The sequence below is a fragment of the Lissotriton helveticus genome, chromosome 3_2, assembly GCF_964261635.1.
Source record: "Lissotriton helveticus chromosome 3_2, aLisHel1.1, whole genome shotgun sequence".
Taxonomy (NCBI): Eukaryota; Metazoa; Chordata; class Amphibia; order Caudata; family Salamandridae; genus Lissotriton; species Lissotriton helveticus.
Window position 1 is genome coordinate 307,611,136 of NC_136062.1, and position 24,129 is coordinate 307,635,264.

Genomic DNA, 24,129 nt, shown 5'->3' on the forward strand with positions numbered 1-24,129 from the left:
AAGAACACTGGTACTGGCACTGGCCAACAAACTGAGAGAACTGTGTGTGAAGCGAGCAACATTGAACCACATAGACCATGATGCATGAGGTAATGTCAGCAGGGTGCTCCAAATCCCTTTGACATTTCAAAAGACAACTCTTCTTAATTAATGATGTCAAGAAGTATGTAAGCTAGCTCATTATATCCATTAATTATAATAAACTCTTTGTTAGACCATATTTTTGTTTTTGGTTTGGCATTTACAACACATTTACTGAACCTACTTATATATCTGATCCATTCATTATAGTAAGCTCTTTGTTAGACCTTATTTTTGTTTGTAGTATGGCATTTACAACACATTTACAAAACTTATTTATAAATGATCCTGGAAGGAAGTATTAAAACAGGCTCTCTATGGAAGTCCTGATTTTCTACAAATGAAAAATGTTTACATATCACGTTTTGAACTGAAGGTCCGAAAGTCTATTACTCTGTTTTTTTAGGTATTTACCTGTACAGTTTTCTCACTTTAACTGGTCTGTGTATCGGGATTTTATATAGCATTCATATGGAAGCGCATCATTCTCATTTCTTGCTTTCTTTATTTGGTACCGGCACCAATTACACCTCAAAGGTGAATAAGTGCAACAAAATATAGCCGGGCATAAATAAACCTCTGACCGTTCGTAGAGTTAATTGCGATAGAACTTGAGAAATAATGCTGCATTGTGGAAATGGAAAAAGGCACTGTAAAGAAAGCAAGAAATGAGAATGATGCGCTTCCATCTGAAGGCTCACAAAGAATACTTAGCAAAAAACATTCAATTTATTTTTCAGGTGCTTTAATGTATGAAGAGAACAATATGAGTGCTACATAAAATCCCGATACACAGATTGTCTGACTGAATCACAGAACAGCCCCAAAGAATATGTTCTGAAGGCTGCAGACGGGGCCAGCTCATGCATGGGCACCCTCACACACAAAACCCAGCCCCCTGCCTTCAGGATTGATAAGGCCTGCCATAGGGGTGACTGATAGGTTTATATGTGTAGTGATTTAAGGTAGATATAAGCAGCCAATATCTAAGTTAGGGGTGCACGCACCACCTTACCCAGGCTGCAGTAGGAGTCCTGTGGTGTCATTTTGGAAGGCTTCCCAGGGGTGGCATAATACATGCTGCAGCACCTGATAGGCCTCTGGGGTACCTATGCCCTTAGTATATAGTGCACCATATACTATGGACTCACAAGGGTACCCCAGTAATCAAAGTGGAGTTTACCTATAGTACATGGAATCAATTTAGAGAGGAAGCAGCTAGGCTGGGGTCCTGAATAGCAGGGCCCCAGCCAGACTAAAGTCGAAAAACAGTGAAACATCAGCAAAAAGTGGGGGTAACCATAAGAGCAAATCCTACTCTCCTACATAAAGGGACTAACATTTTGTAATCCTCTCTCAAAATATAGTCAATTTTGTAATGTTAATCCGGTTTTGCAAATATTCATTAATTTGGCAGAAGATATTTTTCTATCACTTAAAAGGCTTTCTGCAAAATTAAAAAAAAAATTATGTTTAATATCTATCAAACATCTTCCAGATATCAAAGCTTGGATATTTCTTCATGCCATTTTAACCCCACATGTGTTTTGTTTAGAATAAGAAAAGACACAAAAACAAATTTGACTACTGTATTTTATCCTTATTTCCCAGATCAACCTAAGTTGTGAGTAGGTAATTGTTTAAAAGTATATCAAACAAAAGACCAACCATCTAAGAACATCCTCTAACACTCAACTATTTATCTCTGTAAGGAAACGTTTATGTTAGCAGTTGCTATAGTTGTTCTTATATTGCCTACGCTTCATAGTTTTTGGTGACGACTTGCTCAAGAAAAAAGGATTGCTTTCACTCAAGATATCTATTTTGGGGTTCTATGTCTCTGACTGGTTGTGTATTTTCCTACTGTTGTTTCAACATTGCCTTATTGGTAATAAGCCTGATGGGATTTGTAGTGTTTTAGTAATGTTGGCTGCTGTTATTTCAAGTAGCAACTTAGCAGAAGCGTAATACTCGTCTCCGTGTCTTTAATAAAATTAAGACTTACCTTCATGAACACTAGGAACATCTACATATCATCGGGTTCTTCTATTTAAAGCAATCACTGCCAGCACGATCTTGCTGCAAAGCAATGAGATCGTGCTGGGAGAACTCTGTGAAACAAAGAGGGGACACTGAAAGGAAGAAGAGTGTTGAGAGGGAGAAGGGACAAAGAGAGGTGTCTTCTTTCTCTACACCCCTTCTTTTTATCTTTGCTAAAAGGGCACCCACAAAAAAGAAAGGCACTGAGAGAAAGAAGTGGAAATTGAAAATAAAGCCCTATTTATTTTCTTGATGCTTCTTTCTTTCTTTCCTTGATGCTTCTTTCTTTCTTTCTTTCTTTCTTTCTTTCTCTGATCTTATTTTCTGTGACCCTTTTTACTTTCAGTGCCTCCTCTTATTTTCTGTCTCCTTTCCTGCTTTCAGTGTCTTCTGTCTCTTTCAGTGTGCCTTCCTACTTTCAGTGCCCCTACTTTCAGGGCAGTTTTATTGTTACCAGCCTGACCTGCAGCTGTCCAGTTTCCATAGCAAATACATAGTTCTTTGCATCACATTTAAAACTCTTGCGAACATTGTTGAATCATAAAGAAAAAGTTGTTTTTCATTTTTACGTTATTTTTCAGTAGTTACCTGAGCTCGTTAAGTAGCAGAATATACCAAGAAAGGTGATCTTTAGTATTAAATATAGAGGGGTTTATGGAGTTTAGAATGTGATATCATATTAATATCCATCTGTTCTATCTTATGCAGTGTGTTTTAAAATTAGGGTTGAGACTGAGAGCAGGCTTCCGATGACCCGGGGGGTAAAAGGAAGATCAGCATGAGATAAAGAGTTGGCACATACAAGTAAAGTAGAGCTCTCACATGATAGATCATGTTGGCTTCGGGAGCATACTGCCATCATCTGAGCTTCTATGTCTACATAGCTCTCCTTCTAGGGGTGAATGGGATGGCACAGCTGGTTATCTGAATTTTGTGAGTCCATAGACTCGCAGAGGCCTGGCCCGGTTTAAACAAAATTCAGATTCTAGCCATGACCTTAGCTTCTGTTCAGTAGTACCCTGGGGAAAGTACTGGCAGCAGAGCTAGGTACAGGAACGGCTTTAGCGCTGGTGGCACCCAGTGCGGCAATGTTTGTTGGTGCCCCTTAATGACCACCTCTGCCATGGATTCCCTCACTATCACCCTTTAACAGTACCCCTCAAGTCTTCATAACCACTCTATCTTAGATGCATTTAATTCGTTTTACAGCGCCCCTCAGACCAGGTTAGGGCGTCAGAGCACTTTACATCACACATGCATTACACAGAGAAAATCAATCATACAAGTGTAAATAAGTGTATAGGAAATGTTATATAAGACAGAGGACTACAACGTGTAAGAGTCACGTCATTCATACCTGTAGGCAATATAGTTCAAGAGGGCTTGGTCTGGAGAAGTACAAACTCAGAAGTTAAAATGTAGCACCATGGTTGGAGATTTTCTTTAATAATAAGAATTGATTGCTACCCAAATTAACCCTTTTTGTAACATTAGGGTAATGAAAGACAGGAAAAAATTACAACACTCTATATGTTGTAGTTTGCGTGCAGCTCTATGATGACAGTTAATAGCTCAATGTTCTATGTTAGGATTTTAACTTATAAACTGTATGTAACAAACGGATCTGTCTGAGAAAAGTGGTGCCCACTGACCTATTTACATTATATGCACTTTGAGATCGGCATGCTAGACATTCTTTGCAGCAGTCATATTACCCCTCTGTGCTACTTTATGATGAGTCAGAACTTCCACTAGACAAAATTCAGAGATGTCTGCAGCAAGAATATTGATCACCGGAGTTATCTTGACATTTTTATTTATAGCCTGAAAATTGATGGAGACAAGGAACGTGGAACCAGGAGCCTTTAAAACCATAATATACTTGCAAACAGGGCACCCCCACCCCAAGTCAACACTTGCACTTGCACTGGTTGCACCGCCCTAAAGCCAGCCCTGGCTGGGTGTGTGGATGAATAGCAGGAAATGACTGAGGGTAATGCAAATCAGGGCTGAGGTGCACTGGAGGGTAGGGCTTAATGTGGATATCACTGCCCGAATAGTAGAAGGCTTGCTCTGTTAAAATAACAAGAGTTGCTGTAAAGTGTAGCACTGAGGTACATTACCAGAGCTTGTAAGTGATCATAGACTCCTAAAGATGGAGAGCTTAATGAGCCCTATACCAGAATTGAGGGGCATCACCAGAGCTGTGGCTCAGTGCTGACACATCAAGAGTTCTGGTCAGGATTGGAGTGTATTGGCATAACTTCTAGTGTCAGAAATTAGGAGAACTGCCAGTTGTCAGAAGATAATTCACTGGAGACGGTGGTTTAACGCAGGCCATGACTCTGATCAAGGCCATGTATGAATAGTGCATGAATAGCAGGTTGTGCTGTAGAACAGGCCTGAGGTACACTGGCAGAGCTGTGATTGAGTATATATACAGCATTAGCCGGGTTTGCTGTAGGACAGGATTAAGGAAAATTGGCACTGCTCTGTATGAGTCTCAGTGTAGGAATAGCAAGTTGGGCTCCAGAACAGAATTTTAATAAACCTACTGAGCTATGATAATAGCAGGAAGGCTGCAGGGCAGTTGTAGGAAATTGGCTCTATATATGATATGCCACTAGGGGTTAATACTCTGCACAGAGTTTAGGGGTTCCCAAAAAAGTGTACAGGGCTCAATGCAAAACCCAAGGTGCTCTATTAGTTGTAGTGTGTGTGAGCAGCATTAGCCCTAACACAGAAGAATGTAAGACAATTGTTGCACAACAGTGATCAACAATGATCAATAATTGACACACAACTCAAGAAGGAATTCCAGTCTTTGCATTAGGATGAGTACGGTTCTTATGAAAAATGGTTTCCAGGGTTCAGAAGTTTGACACTGCAAATTCCAAAGCAGTTCACTATGCGCCTGTGAAGGAAAACAATTGTGCTGTGTAACAGGTATGTATACCACTTACAGTTCCAGTTCAGTCTACAGGTGTCCCTAGCCAACACTGCAGGCAATTTCGGTTGTTGGGAATTAGGGGTACACAAGCAGTGCGGGATTCAGTATCTACGCAGAGGCGATCAATACCGGCAATGATGTTTACTCTTGCGGTCTGCGGAGAGCAATGAATCAGGTTGGTTTTCAGCAGACTGCCAATACGGTTATCATCCCTGTCACTTGTGGCTGGCTGATGTTGATCGGATGGAGACGTTCTGCGTCGTCTGACCATCACCGGGAGGTTGAGGTCGGGCAGGCAGTTCAGGAGCTGGCAGGGCCACTTGCAGGAGGGTATGGGCTTTCAGCACCGGGGTGGGCACAGCTCAGGTCCTGGGGCCGAGAGGATCTCTCGAGGTCAAGGAGCCCGTCCTGCTGCGGGGTGTTCCTCTGACCGGGCAGAGTCACGTCAACACAAGTGCTGGTCCTCTACCGATGTGGTCGTGGAGTCCTTTAGTAGCAGTGAGTCACATCAACCCAAGAGTTGGTTCTCACCACTGCAGTTCTGAAGTTTTTTGGAAGCCATAAGTCGTGTCGACCCAGGGTCGGTACTACTCACTACTGTGGTTCTGGTACCGGTGGATGCCGGGGGCTAGACCCTTTAGTCCAATGGGAGGTTCTTGGCACATTGGTGAAGGTTGAAAGGTCCCTGGGGTTTCTTGGAGGCCCTGCAGAGTTTCTGGAAGAACATCAAGCAGGTCCAGTGGTCGAACCGGTGCCATGTGGCAGTGTTCTTGCCAAGGTTTGTATGCAGCAATTTAGTTCCTGGCCTGACTGTGGTCACTTTCTGTCTTCTTTTTTGGTGCGTCAAATACTACGATTTGGAGGCATTTAAGGGGAGTAGCTGGTAGGGACAATGGGGACCTTACCTGGGGCGACTACACCTTCTTTTATGCCACCCTCCTGTGGGTGGGGCATAGACCTGGCCCTGATTGAAGGAGTCCCCTCATCTTCAAGATTGAGGGGACTGAAAGAAGTCCTTCACCTCACCTACTTCACCTTAGGGGTGGATTTGTCAGAGATGGGCAAACTCCTATTCTTCAAAGTTTTCCCACCGGGTTTCCTGTAAGCATGGGCGCAAAATCCATTCCGCTTGTGGATTTTGCGGATTTTCGGAAAATTCGCAAACCGCGAATTCCCGCGAATTTGCCGAAAATCCGCAAATCCGCGAGCGGAACGGATCCGGGGGGCAAATGTTCAAGCTTCAAGCTTGTAACTATTTTAGAATGGCGCCGGCAAGCTGCCAGCGCCATTCTAAAATAGTTACTATGTTAGCTTCAACAGGAAGCACTAATAGAAGCAGGTGCTCGAGTTTAACTGAATTCGAGCACCTGCTTTATTTTATCTATTAGTGCTTCCTGATGAAGCTAACTTAGTAACTATTTTAGAATGGTGCTGGCAGCTTGCCAGCGCCATTCTAAAATAAAACAGGCGAGGGGCAGAGGGCAGAAGGGCACAAAAACGAGTGGGGCAGAGGGCAGAAGGGCACAACAACGAGCGGTCTCGCATAAAAAAGACCCTCGAACACGCAAAGCACCCCGCGAACACGCAAATCGCCCCGCGAACACGCAAAGTGCCCCGCGAACACGCATAAAATGAAAAAATCCACAAATTCGCAAAATTCGCCCATGCTTAGTTTCCTGCCCAAAGTGGGGGTGTAAACCGAGAGCTTAAATCTGCTGCTAGCAGCATAGGCTGGGGGGGGCGCATTACAAAGACAGCAGGCTTTTCAATCTTCCCTCTTCAAGTATTTGGCCAACCTGGGGAGGAGCTGTGACACCTCTACCCAGGATAAGCATTGTTTATGGTTTCAGAGAGTAGGGGCTCTCTACCTAGGGATACAGAATTATGTCTGGTGGTGGATGGCTGCTTATAGCAGGTCAGAGACCACACTAGGATTGGTAGGGTTTCAGGTGGAATCTCTAAGGCTACCTCTGACTACTTGTTTTAATAAATCTCGCATTGGCATCAGTGTGGATTTATTACAAGGAGGTGTTTGGTACTAAACATGCCAGGGTTCAGTGAAGTCCTCATGGTGCTATGGAACTCGAGTTGTCAAGCTCTCAGCCCATGTACTCTCTATGGCATCCCGGGCACAAACAATATTAAGGAATGGACCCTAATACTGTAGGGACATATCTGTTCATACAGATATGCCCATACCTGGGATATAGTGCACCCTGGTTTAGGGCTGGTAAGGCCTTCTAGGGGGTCACTTACCTATATATTAGACAGTGATGGCTGGCATGGCCCACAGGTAGTGTGCCATGTCAACCTGGTCATTTTTTCACCTCTCTGGGACATCCCTGCTGCAGGGGCAAAGGCTAGATCCCAGTGAGGGGCCCCAGAGGACTCTTTACAGCCTCCAGGCCCTAGGCACCCAGTGTACGGCTTACTAGGGACTTGCAGGTGGGGCAGAAGTAGCAATTGTAGATATGTTTTTTGGGGAAAAACATTGGTACTGGGAACCTGGACAGCAGGAACCCAGTACTATACAGTCAGATTTGCATCAAAAGCCGGGCAAAAAGTGGGTAGTACTGCAATAGAACCCCATTTTCTCACAGCAGTATTGATGTGCACTGGTAGAGATGTGTGGGTGCCAGAATAGTGGGATGTGTTTTAGGACAGTGGCAAGTACACTGGCATAGTTATGTGTATAGTAAGACAGAAATATCAGGACTTGTTAAAGGATTTAGGATTGAGGTGTACAAGGCTGTGCATGTCACACTGCAGGATTTGCAGGTGGTATTGCTGCACATATCTGGCATTCATTGGCAAATCTGTGTGCAAGTGTCAGTGCAGGAATAACAGGAGCTGTTCCAGATCAGGATTAAGTTGACTGACATAGTGTGTGCATGGGTCCCGTCAGTTTTAACACTAGTTGTGCCCGCTGCAACATTCTTTATCGGTGCCCCCTACCACTTTCGTTCCCTTAATACCACCCTCCAAGGTTACCCTTCATCTCTCTAAAGTCCCTCACTCACATATATTTAATTTCTTCTTCTGGTACTCATACCAATGTAGGCTGTCAGAGAACTTTAGCTCATTCATACATTATGCAGAGAGAATTAATCATACATGTGTGTATAGGAAATGTTACATACGACAATGAGGACAACAAAGTGTAAGAGTCACATGTCATCCATACTAGTAGGAGGTATATTTTAGGAGTGCTTGGTCTGGAGTGATGCAGACTCAGAAATTGAAATGTAACATAGTGAATTCGGTTGGCTTCACTGATAAGAATGCATTTCTACACAAACAAACCCTTTTTACAACCTTAGGACAGCGAAATAATTGGGGGGAAAACATAAGGTTTTTCTAATCCTACCCCTTGAAGTTTGCATTAAGCTCTGTAATGCCAGTTCAAAGCTCACTATTCTCTATTAGATCAATTGTAACAATGACTTGCAAGAAACAAAAAGACTCTCTGAAAATAGCAGTAACCTGCTGAGCTATCAACATAAAACACAATTCTGTGATTCTGTGATTTGCATGTTACAGGTGCCTGCCGTGCAGCAGGCATATTAACCCTCTGTGTTACTGATGAAGAGTCGAAATATTCACTAGAGAGAACTCAGATCTCTCCAGAAGGTTCATTAGTCACGAGAGTTACCTTCACATTTATATTACAGCCTGAATATTGTCAGGCACACAGCGAACTGTGCAGCAGGTGCCTTAAACCTGATAAGGCATTTAAAAATAGTTCCTGTGCCAGATATTGCGGTACTTTTCACACCGCCTTAAATGAAGCACTGGATCCCAATCTTGAATGTCAGGTTGTGCTGCAGGATAGGACTGAGGTGCACAGGCACAGCTGTGTGTGGGTCCCAGTCTTCAATGAAAGTCTATGGTTCGGGTCTTAAGTAGGGTGCATTGACAGAGCCGTGCATGCTATAGAGCAGGAGTAGCAAGAGTCCATCGGAAGAGCTGTATGTGAGTCTCCTTACATAAGTAACAAGATCTCCTGCAGAACAGGGTTGGGAAGCACTTATGTTTCAGAACTAGGTTAAGAAGGACTTATTTCGATGCTGGTGAGTCTTAGTGCATGATGTGCAGGGTATGCTTAAAATATTGTGTGTGTATCTTGCAGATTTGTGGGTATCAACAAGATACACACAAAGCTTGCTGAGCGTTGTGTGTATCTCAGTGCAACAATAGCAGTTCACTGTAGAACATGTTGATCAACAAAAAAAGTGATGCTGTGGGACCAATTGTTTTAATTGATTGTTCAGAACAGGTTTATTAATTACCCATCTGACCTAAGAACTTCTTCTAAAATGAATTTATACAATTTGCTGTGTCATTTACCACCCGTTACTTCAAATAATTCAATTATATCCATGGATATGTATTTCTCCTTTTGAATTTTCTTTTATTTACTCAAATATTTTGTATATTCATTTTTGTTTCACTTATTCTTTTATATATACACTTTTGTGCTATACATATAAAATTGCACTATTTACATATCACACAAACAATTTACAAGAACAGTCTACCAAACAGTAGAAATGAAAAGTTAAGCATTCGCATATTGTTTCACAATAGCCCCTCTTATTTACATGGATGCTCTAAATCATATTATCTAAAGAGCATTCCTCAAAAATACAAGTACACCTTATTAATGCAGTATTAAAGGGATCAATTATTTGATCCTTCTGCTTTGTACTGCTGATAGCTATTTATCACCGAATCTCGATTCCAAGAGTGTCCGTTACAAAAGTTGTCGACGCGTTTCAGCCCCTTAATTTCCGGGCCTCATCAGGACTAGGGCTTTAGCATTAACACAACAAATATGCTGCACCTACAACATCAAGAAAGTACTATTTGTTATCTACATATCCATATGATATTCTCTAAATGAAATAATTCATGCTGGACATATATATACCTCATGCGTAACCCAGTTAATACAAAACTACAACATACACTGTGTCCTGAAGTGACAGCAAATAAGGCTCCAACTGGTGTGTCCCCAAGTGCACTTATCCTACATGCCACCAATGTGTGGAAACAAATATCTCAATCGTGTTACAAACCACACCTCCATAAACCATGTGACCAATGTGAAACTATCCAGATGTGTGACACTGAAGACCTCCAATTGAGCTATGTATACACCTACCGATCGGAATGTTTCAATTATTGATTAATTTTCGGGAGCAGTGGCTAACCATCTGAATTGGGTTGCAGACCTTCCACTGTACTTCTATATATTTGAATAGCAACTCTGGTTCACCTTAGGAATGGCAAAAAAGAGAAGTGAATCAGGCAAAAGCCCAGAAGCAAAAACACACAGTAGAACAGAAATGGTATAAAAATCCCATCCCTGTACTAGGTCTATTCGAATCACGAACTTTCCAGAGAGTCTAAATGTACGATATTAATTAGAAACGACCTCATTTAAGGGCGTCTGGCGTCATCTTATCCATCTTGGTCGCCTCTATTATATCGACTATGTTCCACCAAGTGAAAGTCCCTGCAACGCAGATTCAAGGGGGCAGGCATTAAATTAAATGTTTTCAATACTATTTCTAATTGCCTTATTAGAACGAAAAACAGGCCACGACCTTTTACAAGCCGCACTTACCTTTAGGGTGTTTTCATGCGTGGCCGTGCTCTCACCTAACCAACATTCTCGTCTACCGCGTTGGAGCCGGTCACGTGTGACCTGTCCTCACGGAAATATCCAAACAATGAAGCGCGAAAAAAGACTGCATCTCCACGTTCGTCACAAATACTACTCACCACTATTAATATTAAAAGATGTCCTGGTACACAGTCGCGCGCCCACTCACCCGCCCACTCACCCGTAATTTGCGAGGTAAATCTTGCAAAAAGGGAGGGACATAAGTCTACCTATTTTTACAGGCTAACAATAAAAAGGACTCTGCGAAAAACAAAACTACATTCCAATAGGGAGAATTAGCCCAACCAAAAGGGAATATAAATCCCCACCATGAATCACAAATTTGCTAGCATTCGCGACAAGAATTTGCAATTCTATTAAGGACACGGAGGCGAGGATTATGCTTCTCTATCTTTATTGAAGCTCACAGCAGCCAATGAAAATGCTTGCTTTTCGTAATAAAAACGTTAAAAAACTACATATCCCATCATGACTAGTCCCAAGGCACGCCCCCCTAGTCCATAAGAGGCCTCTGCCTGCCGCCATCTTCCTCTTTCTTTAAGGCGAACAGCTCCAACACAACGTGGATAACTTGGTAACTCCTCCAACGTGGAAGAAAATAACTTTTCCGTCGTATTATCCTTGCAGTCCTCGACGTTCAGTCACCTTTCTTATCTGACCCTGCAATAAAGGATATGAGACCGTAACCACCATAACCACTGGGTGGGCAAGCATTGAAACATAACATGCCGGGTGGGATAATCCTCGCCTCCGTGTCCTTAATAGAATTGCAAATTCTTGTCGCGAATGCTAGCAAATTTGTGATTCTATTGCAGGACCGGAGGCTTCAGATTATGCTTGTTTAACGCTTATTAAAAACAACAGAGGTAATATCCCCCACCGGCTTATAATAGTACGTCTTAAAGGTCGATTCTGATGACCAATCTGCACTACGCATGATATCTTGTATACTGGAACCTAACATAAATGACTTTGATGCCATGGCCCCTCTAACTGAATGAGCACCAAAAATGGTGCTGTCCACACCGGCTTCTTTCATGACATAACGAAGCCATCTGGCAATGGTGGCTGCTGCCACCGCTTTAAAAGGCTTTTGAATGGCAATCAATAACTGAGAACAGCCCTGCGGTCTATCAGCCGCTGTACATTCCTCATAAGTTTTCACACATTTTACAACACATAACTTGTCATTCTCCTGAAAAGCATTGTATGAAATATGACGAGATAATGTCTTGGTGCGTCCTGAAATGGAAAAAGAAACTCCTTCAGGAGTAAATACTCTACCTCTAATCTCCAGCGCGCGCACGTCCGATGACCTCCTGCACGCCGAGAGGCAGAGTAACATGGCTAACTTAGCTGCCAACTGTTTCTTAGATAAAAGAGAGTTTACCGGCCATTTGTTAAATAATTCTAAAACCAAGGACACATCCGACAACCCGGTGTACTTGGGTTTCGGTGGGTTAGCCACCCTAATTCCTTTAAGCAATTTGCACACCACTGGGTGCATGCCTATTGGTTTCCCATCCAGCTGAGCATGGCCTGCTGAGATGGCTGACCTAAAATTATTGACTGACCTGTAAGCCAAGCCCTCGGACGCCTTATCCGATAGGAAATTCAGCACGTGGGGTAATTCTGCCCCCACGGGATCCAGATGTCGTTCCATGCACCAATCCATCCAGTTCTTCCAGGCCGAGGAGTATCGCTTCCGCGTGGATGGTGCCCAGGCCTGCTTGATGAAATCGCAAGTCCTGCTTGAAACGCCTGGCAGCTGCCACTGTTCCCTGAAAGCCCCCAAGCCATCAGCTGGAGCCTGCCTTCCATTATCAAGGGATGCTGTTCCTGATGAGGGCCCAGCAATAGCGTCTCCGATTCCGGGAGGAGTCTGGGCCTGTCGCAACTCCACTGCATTAGTTTGGGGAACCATGACTGTGACGTCCACCAAGGGGTCACCATTACTACTTCCGCCTGTTGCTTGATCACCTGCGACATCGCTCTCGGGATCAGAAGGTGAAGGGTGGGAAAGCATACTGCGTCCCCTCTGACCAAGTCTGGAGAAAAGCATCCGTCGCTTGCGCCACGGGATCCGGTCTCCAGCTGAAGAATCTGGGAACCTGATACATTAGTCTGGATGCAAATAAGTCCGTCCTGAACGGACCCCAAATCTGCTGCAGCCATTGAAACACCTTCGGGAGCAGCTTCCAGTCGCTGTAATCCCTGAGGTACCTCGAGTTCCAGTCCGCCACCTGGTTGGACTGCCCCGGTAGATATTCCGCAATTATCGATATCTGATGCTCTAGACAGTAGTGCCAAAAGTCCTTGGCTATTTGAACAAGCATTGACGACCTCGTGCCGCCCAACTTGTTGATGTACCTCACTGCTGAAACATTGTCCAAACGCAGGAGGATACAACAAGAGGTCTGCTTCGGGGACATTGTTCGCACCGGGAACGATCCCGCGAGCAGCTCCAGACAATTTATGTGAAGCGAAAGCTCCTCCGGAGACCATCTGCCACCTGTAGAGATGTCTCCGCAACGAGCTCCCCAGCCCCAACGGCTGGCGTCCGACTCTATTGTTATCTCTGGAAGAGAGCCGAAGATAGCCCGACCGTTCCACGCGTCTACATGGCCCAGCCACCATTGCAGTTCCGTTCTCACCTCTTCCCTGAGAGGTATGCTGTCCGAGTACGACAGTCCCTTCTGTAGATGTCTGATTTTCAACTGCTGCAGGGCCCTGTAATGCAGAGGGTCCGGGAATATCGCTTGCACTGATGACGCCAATACTCCCACCACTCTTGCAATCGCCCTGAGTGAAACTGCCTGACTGTTCAACAGTCTCCTGATTTCCTTCTTCAGGTCCTTCAGCTTGTCCTTCGGGAGGCTTAGCTGCGCTGTCATGGAGTCGATCGTGAAACCCAGGAAGTCGATCACTTGAGTGGGTACCATGACTGATTTCCTGGCGTTGATTACAAAGCCCAGGCTTTGAAGCAACGTTGTCGTCAGATTGAGGTGTCGCAAGAGTGCTTGCTGACACTGATCCACTATCAGGATGTCGTCTAGATAGATTATTAGACGTATACCCCGTTCTCTGAGGTATGACACCACTGGTTTCATCACCTTGGTGAAGCACCAAGGAGCCGAGGAGAGCCCGAAAGGCAGAACCGAATATTCGTACCATCGGTCTCTCCACCGGAATTGGAGGTATCTGCGATGCGGGGGAAATATCGGTACAGAAAGATAAGCGTCCTTCAGGTCCAGCCGGACCATCCAGTCTCCTACCTGCAGTAGATCTGTCAAAAGATGGATGCCCTCCTTCTTGAAATGATTGTATGTTAGAAATTGGTTGAAATCTCGGAGGTTCAAAACCAATCTGTTTCCGCCTCCCTTCATCTGTATAACAAAGATATTGCTGCAGAAACCGCGAGGACCTTGGCTGACCGGTGTTATCGCATGTTTCTGCAGCAATTCGGAAATCTCTTCGTCTATAAAACTGAGATCTTGTTGGGAAAAATGGAGATCTGCCGGAAGCCCCGATTGAACGGGACGAGAATAGAACTCCAAGTGGAAACCTTGAACTGTTTGTAGCACCCATGCGTCCTGTGTAAGCTCCCGCCACTGCGCTAGGCAGTGCTGGGTCCTTCCCCCCAAAGGAAGAATAGAAACCTCTGTTACTCTCACCTGAGTTCTGTTGGTGTTTGAAGGTCCCCCTGTTGTTATTCGTTTGATAACGGCTCCTGTCGAACCTCCTGCGGGAGGGGTAGAAGGTTCCACCGCGGGTGGAGTCGTACTCGTTTCTGCCCCTTCCGAAGTCGCCTCTTTGGGAACCTTGTGGACCACCACGGCCCGACGAGCGGCCCCCGCCTCATCCGGCCCTGTTAAAAACTCTCTGGCTGAGAGCCCTCTTGATGCCTGACTGCGCCTTGTCCAGCGCCGTAAAGGTCCCCACATATTTGGAGACATCCTTGACAAATTTGTCTCCAAACAAATGACCCGCTGCGAGGGGTCCCGGCTCAGCGTCCGCTAGCTCGGTCAAATTACTGTCCATCTTCATGAGCAGCGATTTCCTTCTTTCTGAGGAAATGGCACAATTCGCGTTGCCCAGCAAGCAGATGGCTCGCTGGGTCCAACCAGCCAGTACGTCTGGGTCCACAGGTGTGGAACTCTCCTTGGCCGCTAGAGCCATCTCTAAAATCTTTGCCAATGGTCCGATTGCGTCCAACATCTTGTCCTGGCAGCCTGACCATGCCCTATCCAAACCTCGTTTGGGGTCCTTTGAGAACTTCCTAAGGAAGGTCAAGAGGCTTGCGTTGATCTCTGGAGTCTCCGCGACTTTGTCCGGGATGTCCGGGCGAGGGCATTCCGACTTAAGATGGTTCCTGACTTCCCTGGGGAAGCTCTTTCTTAGATTGTCGTGTATGTAAGCTGTCACCGCCTGAGGTGGCACCCAGTCCTGCGACCTGGGGTGCATGATTTCTGCCGGATCGAAGGTGAAAGGAGTATTCACCTGAGCAATCTCTACCTGCGCCTTCTTCGGAGGAGGCTGCTCCTCCGAGGTATCCGTATCTGTGCCTGTGGTAGTGTCCGTGTCAGTGTCAGTATCTGCATGGACCTTGCGTTTTGACTTGGCCTTGGAGCCAGAATAGGAGTGCTCCGCCGTGTCTGGTAGGGTAGCTAGGGCCTGTGCATGAGGCCATGTGGCAGAGTCAACTGAAGGTTGACTGGAAGTGGACGCTTCCCCTTTCTTCTTTTGTGGTTTATTATAGCCATGCCTCTTGGCAAAGCCCTCCAATTGTTTCCTTATTGGGCGAAGGGCTGAGGCTAGGGCTTGCTGCACTGTCTGCGGGACTGTAGTTTCCATAGCCCTATTAACGGACGACTGTACCGATGCGTCCAGAGCGATGACTAGATTGTCCTCAAGGACAGCCTCCTGCCGTCCATCATACACCTCCTCTTCAGCGTATTCTTCGCTATACTGTCCCCACTCTGCCATTGCAGGGGTGGCTTATCAGAATGCCCTTCGGGGATGACTAGCACTCACAGTTTGTTTGAATATTGGTTGGACACAAGGAGGGTCAAGGGGGGGGTCAGCCCTGATAGCACACTCTAAAATACAGAATTTCAACCCCCTCAGCAAAGCTGTAATCAACAGGGGTCAGGGACCCAGGCCACACAAGATCCAATGAGCATGTGCACACTCCAATACTGGCCTCAATATTTTACAACCTTTTGTAAAATCAGTAACGCATTCGCGCCGCGATGTGCAGCCCAAACGCGACTGAAATCCTACCAGAAAGTAGCCCAAATTCAGCGCGTTTAGGCGCACACCGCGGCCGAGAGCCACCCGGACCCTACCCGCGTCATCGGCCTACTAGGGATGCCGTATGGCTCAAATGTATTGCGCGGGGCCCGTCTGCCCCCAGTCAGTGACCACTGCTACCACGCGCCGCTAGGCGCTTCAAAGCCACTGAGGAAGGAAAATGAAGTCGCTAAGCTCCTACGCTAGCGCTCACGCACAACTCCCCCTAAGATGCTGGTTAACCCTTCAACAGGTAATCACGAAGAACTGACATTAGCCCATAACATCTCAGTGATTAATCATTACAATGTAACTAATATTACAGTTAGCATAAGCAATTTACAACTTAACGTTTGCCAACAGCAGAGGGAGAATCAACGTGCACTTAACTCTTGCTGTGAGCAGCAAAGAAAGAGGAAGATGGCGGCAGGCAGAGGCCTCTTATGGACTAGGGGGGGCGTGCCTTGGGACTAGTCATGATGGGATATGTAGTTGTTTAACGTTTTTATTATGAAAAGCAAGCATTTTCATTGGCTGCTGTGAGCTTAAATAAAGATAGAGAAGCATAATCTGAAGCCTCCGGTCCTGCAATAGAATTCCGGACACCAGGAGCCATAACCACCGTCACTCCTCACATTCTGACACTTTGAATTTATATATTAACAATTATTCGTGACACAAACCTATATAAAAATATAACACACTTATAGAACATATTAAAAAGACAGTTAGCTATATTCCTCTCAATTGACATTGTCACATGTTGTCACTACAGATTCTGTATTTGTAATAAGGCCCACATCTCATCTTTATCATTAAGACCTTCTCTAGCTGTATTATACTTTTCTATAAATCTGGCTTCAAGTTTGTTTAGTTTTCTTTGTAGGTCTTCCCCCGTAGCATTGGACATTACATTCAGAACTGACCAGTGAATGTCTGCCTCCGAATGACCCATATCTAAGTAGTGTTGTACTAATGGGGCCCCATGTACCTTACACTTAATCCAAGACCTATGTTGCAGTACTCGTTTTTTTATAGTTTGTGTTGTTTGCCTAATATGTCAAGTCAAGTCAAGTCAAAGAATTTATATAGCGCACTACATACCCAGAGGGTCTCAAGGCGCTTAGGAAGGGGAGGAGGATTACTTGTCAAATATCCATGTTTTAAGTTGCTTTCTGAATGCTAGGTGGTAGTGGGTAAGGCGAAGGTAAGTGGGGAGTGAGTTCCATGTTCTAGCAGCCAGGTATGAGAAGGATCTGCCTCCCATGGTGGTCTTGTTGATGCGAGGTACAGTGGCGAGGGCTTGGCTGGAAGAACGTAGTTGGCGGGAGGGGGTGTAGAAGGACAGTCGAGAGTTGAGGCATTCTGGTCCGATGTCGTAGAGTGATTTGTGTGCGTGGGTTAGCAGTCGGAAAGTGATTCTCTTATTGACGGGTAGCCAGTGGAGGTCTTTCAGGTGACCAGAGATGTGTTCGTTGCGTGTGATGTCTAATATGATCCTGGCTGAGGCGTTTTGGATTCGTTGGAGTTTCTTCTGGAGTTTAGCGGTGGTACCTGCGTAGAGGGTGTTTCCGTAGTCCAGTCGGCTCGTGACCAGAGCATGGGTGACAGTTTTCCTGGTTTCGGTGGGGATCCAGCGGAATGTTTTTTTGAGCATGCGAAGAATGTTGAAGCAGGATGAGGATACGGCGCTGACTTGTCTGTTCATTGAGAGTGAAGAATCCAGGATGACGCCTAGGTTCTGTGCGTGGTCTGTCGGGATGGGTGCTTTTCCAAGGGCTTCTGGCCACCAAGAGTCATCCCATGCAGAGGGGGATGTACCTAAGATGAGGACTTCTGTTTTATCTGAGTTCAGTTTCAGACGGCTGTATTTCATCCATTCGGCAACTTCTTTCATTCCTTCGTGTAGGTTAGTTTTGGCGGTGCTGGGGTCATTGGTGAGAGAAAGGATTAGTTGAGTGTCATCCGCGTAAGAGATGATGTTGAGGTTGTGTTGGCGGGCGATGGCCGCGAGGGGGCTCATGTATACGTTGAAGAGGGTGGGGCTGAGTGAGGACCCTTGGGGTACGCCACAGATGACTTCAGTGGCCTCGGACCTGAATGGTGGAAGGCGGACTCTCTGGGTTCTTCCGGTGAGGAACGAGGTGATCCATTCAAGTGCTTTTCCTTGTATTCCGATGTTACTGAGGCGTTGTAAAAGGGTGCTGTGGCAGACTGTGTCGAATGCTGCAGAGAGGTCGAGGAGGATGAGGGCGACTGTGTCTCCATTGTCCAGTAGAGTTCGAATGTCGTCTGTTGCAGCGATGAGGGCGGTCTCAGTGCTGTCTTTTGCTCGGAAGCCAGATTGTGAGGAGTCGAGGGATTTGTTGGCTTCGAGGAAGGCGGCGAGTTGGTTGTTGACAGCTTTCTCGATGACTTTGGCCGGGAATGGAAGGAGCGAAATGGGGCAGTAATTTTTGAGTTCGGTGGGGTCCGCTGTGGGTTTTTTCAGAAGGGCGGTGAGTTCAGCGTGTTTCCAGGAAGGTGGCGGAGTTGAAGGAGCAGTTGATGACGTCTCGGAGGTGCGGTGCTATGACGGAGTCTGCTTTGTTGAAGATGTGGTGAGGACATGGGTCTGTGGGGGATCCTGAGTGGATGGAGGTCATCAGGCGGATGGTGTCCTCAGTGGAGATTGGGTTCCAGTCATTAAGGGTGTTCTCGGGGGAGAGTGTTCAGCAAATGGTTGGGTGGGTTGGTCTCCGGGTTGGTTGTCGAAGCTGTTGTGGATGTCTGCAATCTTGTTGTGGAAGAATGAGGCTAGGGAGTCGCAGAGGGCTTGAGAGGGGGTGATGTCGTTGGAGTTGGCCGAGGGATTGGAAAATTCCTTGACGATGTTGAAAAGTTCTTTGCTGTTGTGGGCGTTGTTGTCAAGTCGATCCTTGAATGCTGTTTTCTTGGCCTTTCGGATAAGTTGGTGGTGAGTGCGGGTGGCGTTTTTGAAGGCGTCCTTGGTGCTAGTGGTTGGGTCTTTTTTCCAGGCCTTTTCAAGGGAGCGGCAGAGTTTCTTGGACTTCTTAAGATCATCGTTGAACCATGAGGCCTTCTTGTTGCCAGGTTTGTTTTGACGTTTTTTCAGTGGTGCTAAGGTGTCGGCGGTGTTGGATAACCATAGGGTGAAGTTGGCGGCGGCTTGGTCTGGGTTAGAAGAGTGGGCTGGGGTGTTTAGAAGGAGCGATGAGGAGATCTGGTCGGTGGTGATTTTGTTCCAGTTTCTTTGCAGGGTTGGTTGGAGGTGGTTGATGGGTTTTGGCTTGTTGTAGGTGAAGTGAACGCAACTGTGATCAGTCCAGAGGAGATCCGTAGTGTGGCTGAAGGAGACATGATTGCTGGAGGTGAAGATGGGGTCGAGTGTGTGACCTGCGATGTGGGTGGGGGAAGTGACCAGTTGTTTAAGTCCGAGGTTGGCGAGGTTGTCCAAGAGGGTGGTGGTGTTGCGGTCGTTGATCTTTTCGAGGTGAAAGTTGAGGTCTCCCAGAAGGATGTAGTCTTTGGAGGGGAGCGCGTGAGGAGTGATGAAGTCCGTGATGTCTTCACTAAATTTTGCGCGGGGTCCTGGTGGTCTGTAGAGGAGGGTGCCTCTGAGTGTGGTCTTGGGGTCGATGTGGATCTGGAAGTGAAGGTGTTCGGAGTTGGCGAGGTTGGCGTCAGAGCTGGTGGAGATGCGGATTGATTTCTTATGGACGATAGCGATTCCTCCTCCTGTGTGGCCGGTACGGTCCTTGCGTGTTATCTTATAGTCTTCAGGGATGGCAATGGTGATGTCTGGGGCGGAGGAAGCGTTCATCCATGTTTCTGTTAGGAAGGCAACGTCCGGAGAGATGGTGTCTAGGAGATTCCATAGGTCAATGGCGTGTCTGTGGACCGAGCGGGTGTTGAGAAGGATGCATTGTAGGTGGTTGGGGTCGGGAATCTGTGGTGTGGTTGTAGCGGAGATGTTGTCGGTGCCGATGAATTTGCAGGAGTAGCAGGAGAAAGGTCCATGGGTGTGTCCAGGAGCGGCTTGGACGCAGCTTGGACGCAGTTGGGGGCGCGACCGGGGTTAAGGGCTAGGAGGGTGGCGGCATCGTAGGTAATGCGGGAGGGCTGGATAGCGCGAGGGGCAGGGGGTCTGGCGCTGGGCGCGGTCCAGGCGCGGACGGGCGTAGACGGGCTTACCTTTGGCGCACCTTCGGCGCGGATTGGGCGCGGTCGCTGCGCGTGGACGCTGCGCGCATGGGCTACTGTCATATATGGATGGTGGAGGGGGAGGGGCGAGGGCGGTTCAGCTGGGAGGCGGGGCGGGCTCCAGGGATCACAATAACAACAAAATGGAGGCGGAGGGGGGAGCACAGCGTCGCGCTAGTGAAAACGCGCACAAACAGTGAAAGCGGCTGATAGAATAATTAAAGTGCAAATAGATCAACTCGGCAAGCAGGCACACAGCAGGCAATTGAAATTAGGCAGTTCTAAAGAGCAAAAGCAGCACAACGATACCGAGTGTCACGAGGGGACACTGGGGAGCGACCACTCAGCCTGAGGGACAGGAGCGAGTCACGGCGCTCTCAGGTACTGGAGCGCTGATCTGGTCAGTGGGAGGGCGGCTCAGCTGGGAGGCGGGGCGGGCTCCAGGGATCACAATAACAACAAAATGGAGGCGGAGGGGGGAGCACAGCGTCGCGCTAGTGAAAACGCGCACAAACAGTGAAAGCGGCTGATAGAATAATTAAAGTGCAAATAGATCAACTCGGCAAGCAGGCACACAGCAGGCAATTGAAATTATTATATATATTATATATGAATATAGAATTTTGCACGTGGGCATTTTATGCAATACACAGTGTTTTTGGTATTACAGTTGGAAAAGACTTTCTGAATGTGAGTATGTCCATTTATATCAATTTCTCTAGTGTCTGCTGTGAAATTACACGCTGTACATGTTTGGCAGCGGTAATGCCCAACTACTGGGGGCAAACCCAAGAGGTTTCGCAAATCCTTAGTTGGTAATTCATTGTGGGTATTAGCTCTGACTAACTGTTGTCTAATGTTTTTTCCTTTTTTTAAAGCAAATAATGGTTTCTCCAGAACCAAAGATTCTATCAATGTCCAGTTCTTTTGGATTATTTTTTTCACTTTGTTAGCTTTGGGGTCGAACGTGAGGACGCATGTTAGGGGTGTTTCCTTATTGCGTTCTTTTGGTGTAAGGAGTATTTCCCTTGGTGTGTACCATGCCCTTTTTAATGCACACTTCACTAATTTTTTGGGGTACCCTGCGCCAATAGTTTGTCATTCAGAATATTAGCATTATGGAAATAGTCTTCTTTATGGGTATAGTTCCTCCTACTACGGAGGAACTGACCGTAGGGTAAATTTTCTTTTAACGTTCTTGGATGGCTGCTTTGAAAGTGTAATAGGGTATTGCGGTCTGTCGCCTTCGTGTATAAGCCAACTGCTAGTTCCCCATTATCATGTTGTACATAGACATCTAGGAAGTATAATTTCTCCTGATCTTTTGTAATTGTAAAATTGAACTCCATAGTTCTCTGGTTTAACCACATATGAAAGTCATTGAGTTGTTGTTCATCTCCGTCCCAGATAAAAAAAATGTCATCTATGTATCGACACCAGAAACCCACTTGATATTTAAAAAGGTTGGTGTCGCCATAGATCCATTTAGTTTCGAATTCGGACATCACCAGATTGGCAATTTCTGGGGAAAAACTACACCCCATTGCGACCCCGGATACTTGGAGATACAAAGTATCCTTAAAATTATTTTTCAGAATCAAATATGCCAACGACACGATGAAATCAGTTGGTACTTGATGAGGACGTTCTCTATTCTCAAGGGCTTGTTCCATCACCGCTAATGCCTCATCTTGGGGGATATTAGTGTATAATGATTCAATATCGTAAGACACTAACCATTGTTTCGTTGGATCGAACGGTAATCCTTCTATTTGTGCTATTAAATCCATCGTATCTCGCACGTAGGATCTTGTTTCTCTAACTAATGGCAACAAAAAGGTGTCTATGTATTTGGCCAGTGGCTTCATACATAAGTGAGCCACAAGCAGACACAATAGGTCTCGCTGGTGGTGTGGTGGTAGACTTGTGTACTTTTGGCAAGACATAGATGTTTTGTAGTGTAGTTCCTATCATCCCAATAGGCTCTGCGCATTGGAATAATACCTACAGCAGTAAAGGCCTAGACCAGACGTTAACTAGGTCTACTACTGTCGATACTAGACTTAAAGTTTTGGGTTTGCCAGCTTAGCTCAGAGTTCACTAGAAACTTTCTCGAATGTTCAGGAAAGAATTAACTCCCCTGATTAGACAAGAAGGGATTTAGTTTCTGACAACCATAGAACATGACAACTTTGCTCTCCCCTAATCAAGAGTATATCTCGAGAGTCGTGTGAACAAAAGGCAATTTATTTTACTCAGTCAGTACGTGCATTCTTAGTCTCATCAGAATGTAGAGAAAAGGAAGAGACGGGCGTGTTCAATAAAAAGGTGTTATTTATTGATCAGTCTCTTTTCTCGTACAAGAGAAATGGATCGATATTATTGCAATACTTATAGTTAAGTAAAGTGCATACATTAAAAGCAATAGTATAAAATAATACTGTAAAAACATTGATATGGTTTCTAAGCCATAAGATGTTTTAAAATGAATAAAATATATTACATACACATATACATTTGACTAAACGTACTCAACTGGTGTTTCTAGATACGCCTAACCCGTGTACCTGACCTAAGTCTAATACGAGGGCGGGAATAGAAAGTTACAGTTTAAGTTAAGTTTGTTTTTGCCAAGTGAATAACTTAAGAATTCTCTGTGAGGGGTTATTCAGTTCTGTACCTGGAAGTTAGGATGAATGAGGAATGGTATCTCTCTCTCTGGTCTCGATATTCCAGGCTGCCTGTGAGGGCTACCCAGAAACGCCGGGGCTGGATTTCTCGGCAGGAGAAGTCAGTGCGTCTCTCAGCGCGTCAGGAAGGCGGGGCTGCTGCCAGCGGGGTCTGCTCTGCTCTTGGCTTCGGCAAGTATGGCTGCTCCGTCTCGTCACCACGCGTGTGTTTGCATAGGGCAAGATCGGTAATATTTATACCTTTAAGGTGCCGAGATTGACGTAAGGATGGACATAGATACGTCAATAAGGATGTCATACGACTTGCTCGTTAGCACATTCTTTTACTGAAGTTCTCGGTGAAATCAAAACAATGGCCGCAGGGTTTTGCCCAGGTTGTCATAGGTTTGATTTGTTATGAGAACTCCGTATGCCTTATCAGGGGCTGGAGGAATATCGCTTGTCTAATTAGATCGCAAGCGTTATGACCTAATCAGATAACACGTTCCTGTGCCGTAGTGTGACTGCGTCAGATAACGGTATCTGCATCATGGGGATTTTCTGCCTCATGGGCTGATTACTAGTTAACTTGTTAGTTTACTAACCAGAATAGGGTCAGGAATAGGGGGATCGATTCAGAACCTATAGGAATACATCACACCCACTCCACGCTAACTATGTACATATTTACTAATCTATGCATAGTATAACATAGTACAACATACTATAGAGTATAGTGTATACCTTACCACCCCAAAATACATAAATGCGTTTTGAAATTTTTCAAATATACGGAAAAATTGCAGACATATGTATTGTATGCACTCAAGCTGTAGAGTAATGCCAAAGTAATCGCATTTGTATACATTATTGCTTATTTGGTATATGAGAATTACACATGAAATGGCTTCTTAATACAGAAAAAAAGTTCGAGACCATTCCATCACAGAATAAAATATTTATGAACGTATCAGCGGGCAGCTAATGTCTATAAGCTATCTAAAATTTAGAAACCTTAGTTCTTTAAGAATAGTTCTTACTTTAAGCAGAAGATAGTGTCCCGAAAAATATGCAAAAATATTTGGGGCTGCTGAAAAATTGCTGTCCGTGAACTGGAGGGAAAATCTGTTCATGTGACTTTATTTTTAAAGTTGAAGGCCGAATTCAGGGAACGCCGTGTGCGAGCTTGCTCAAAAGTCTCTATT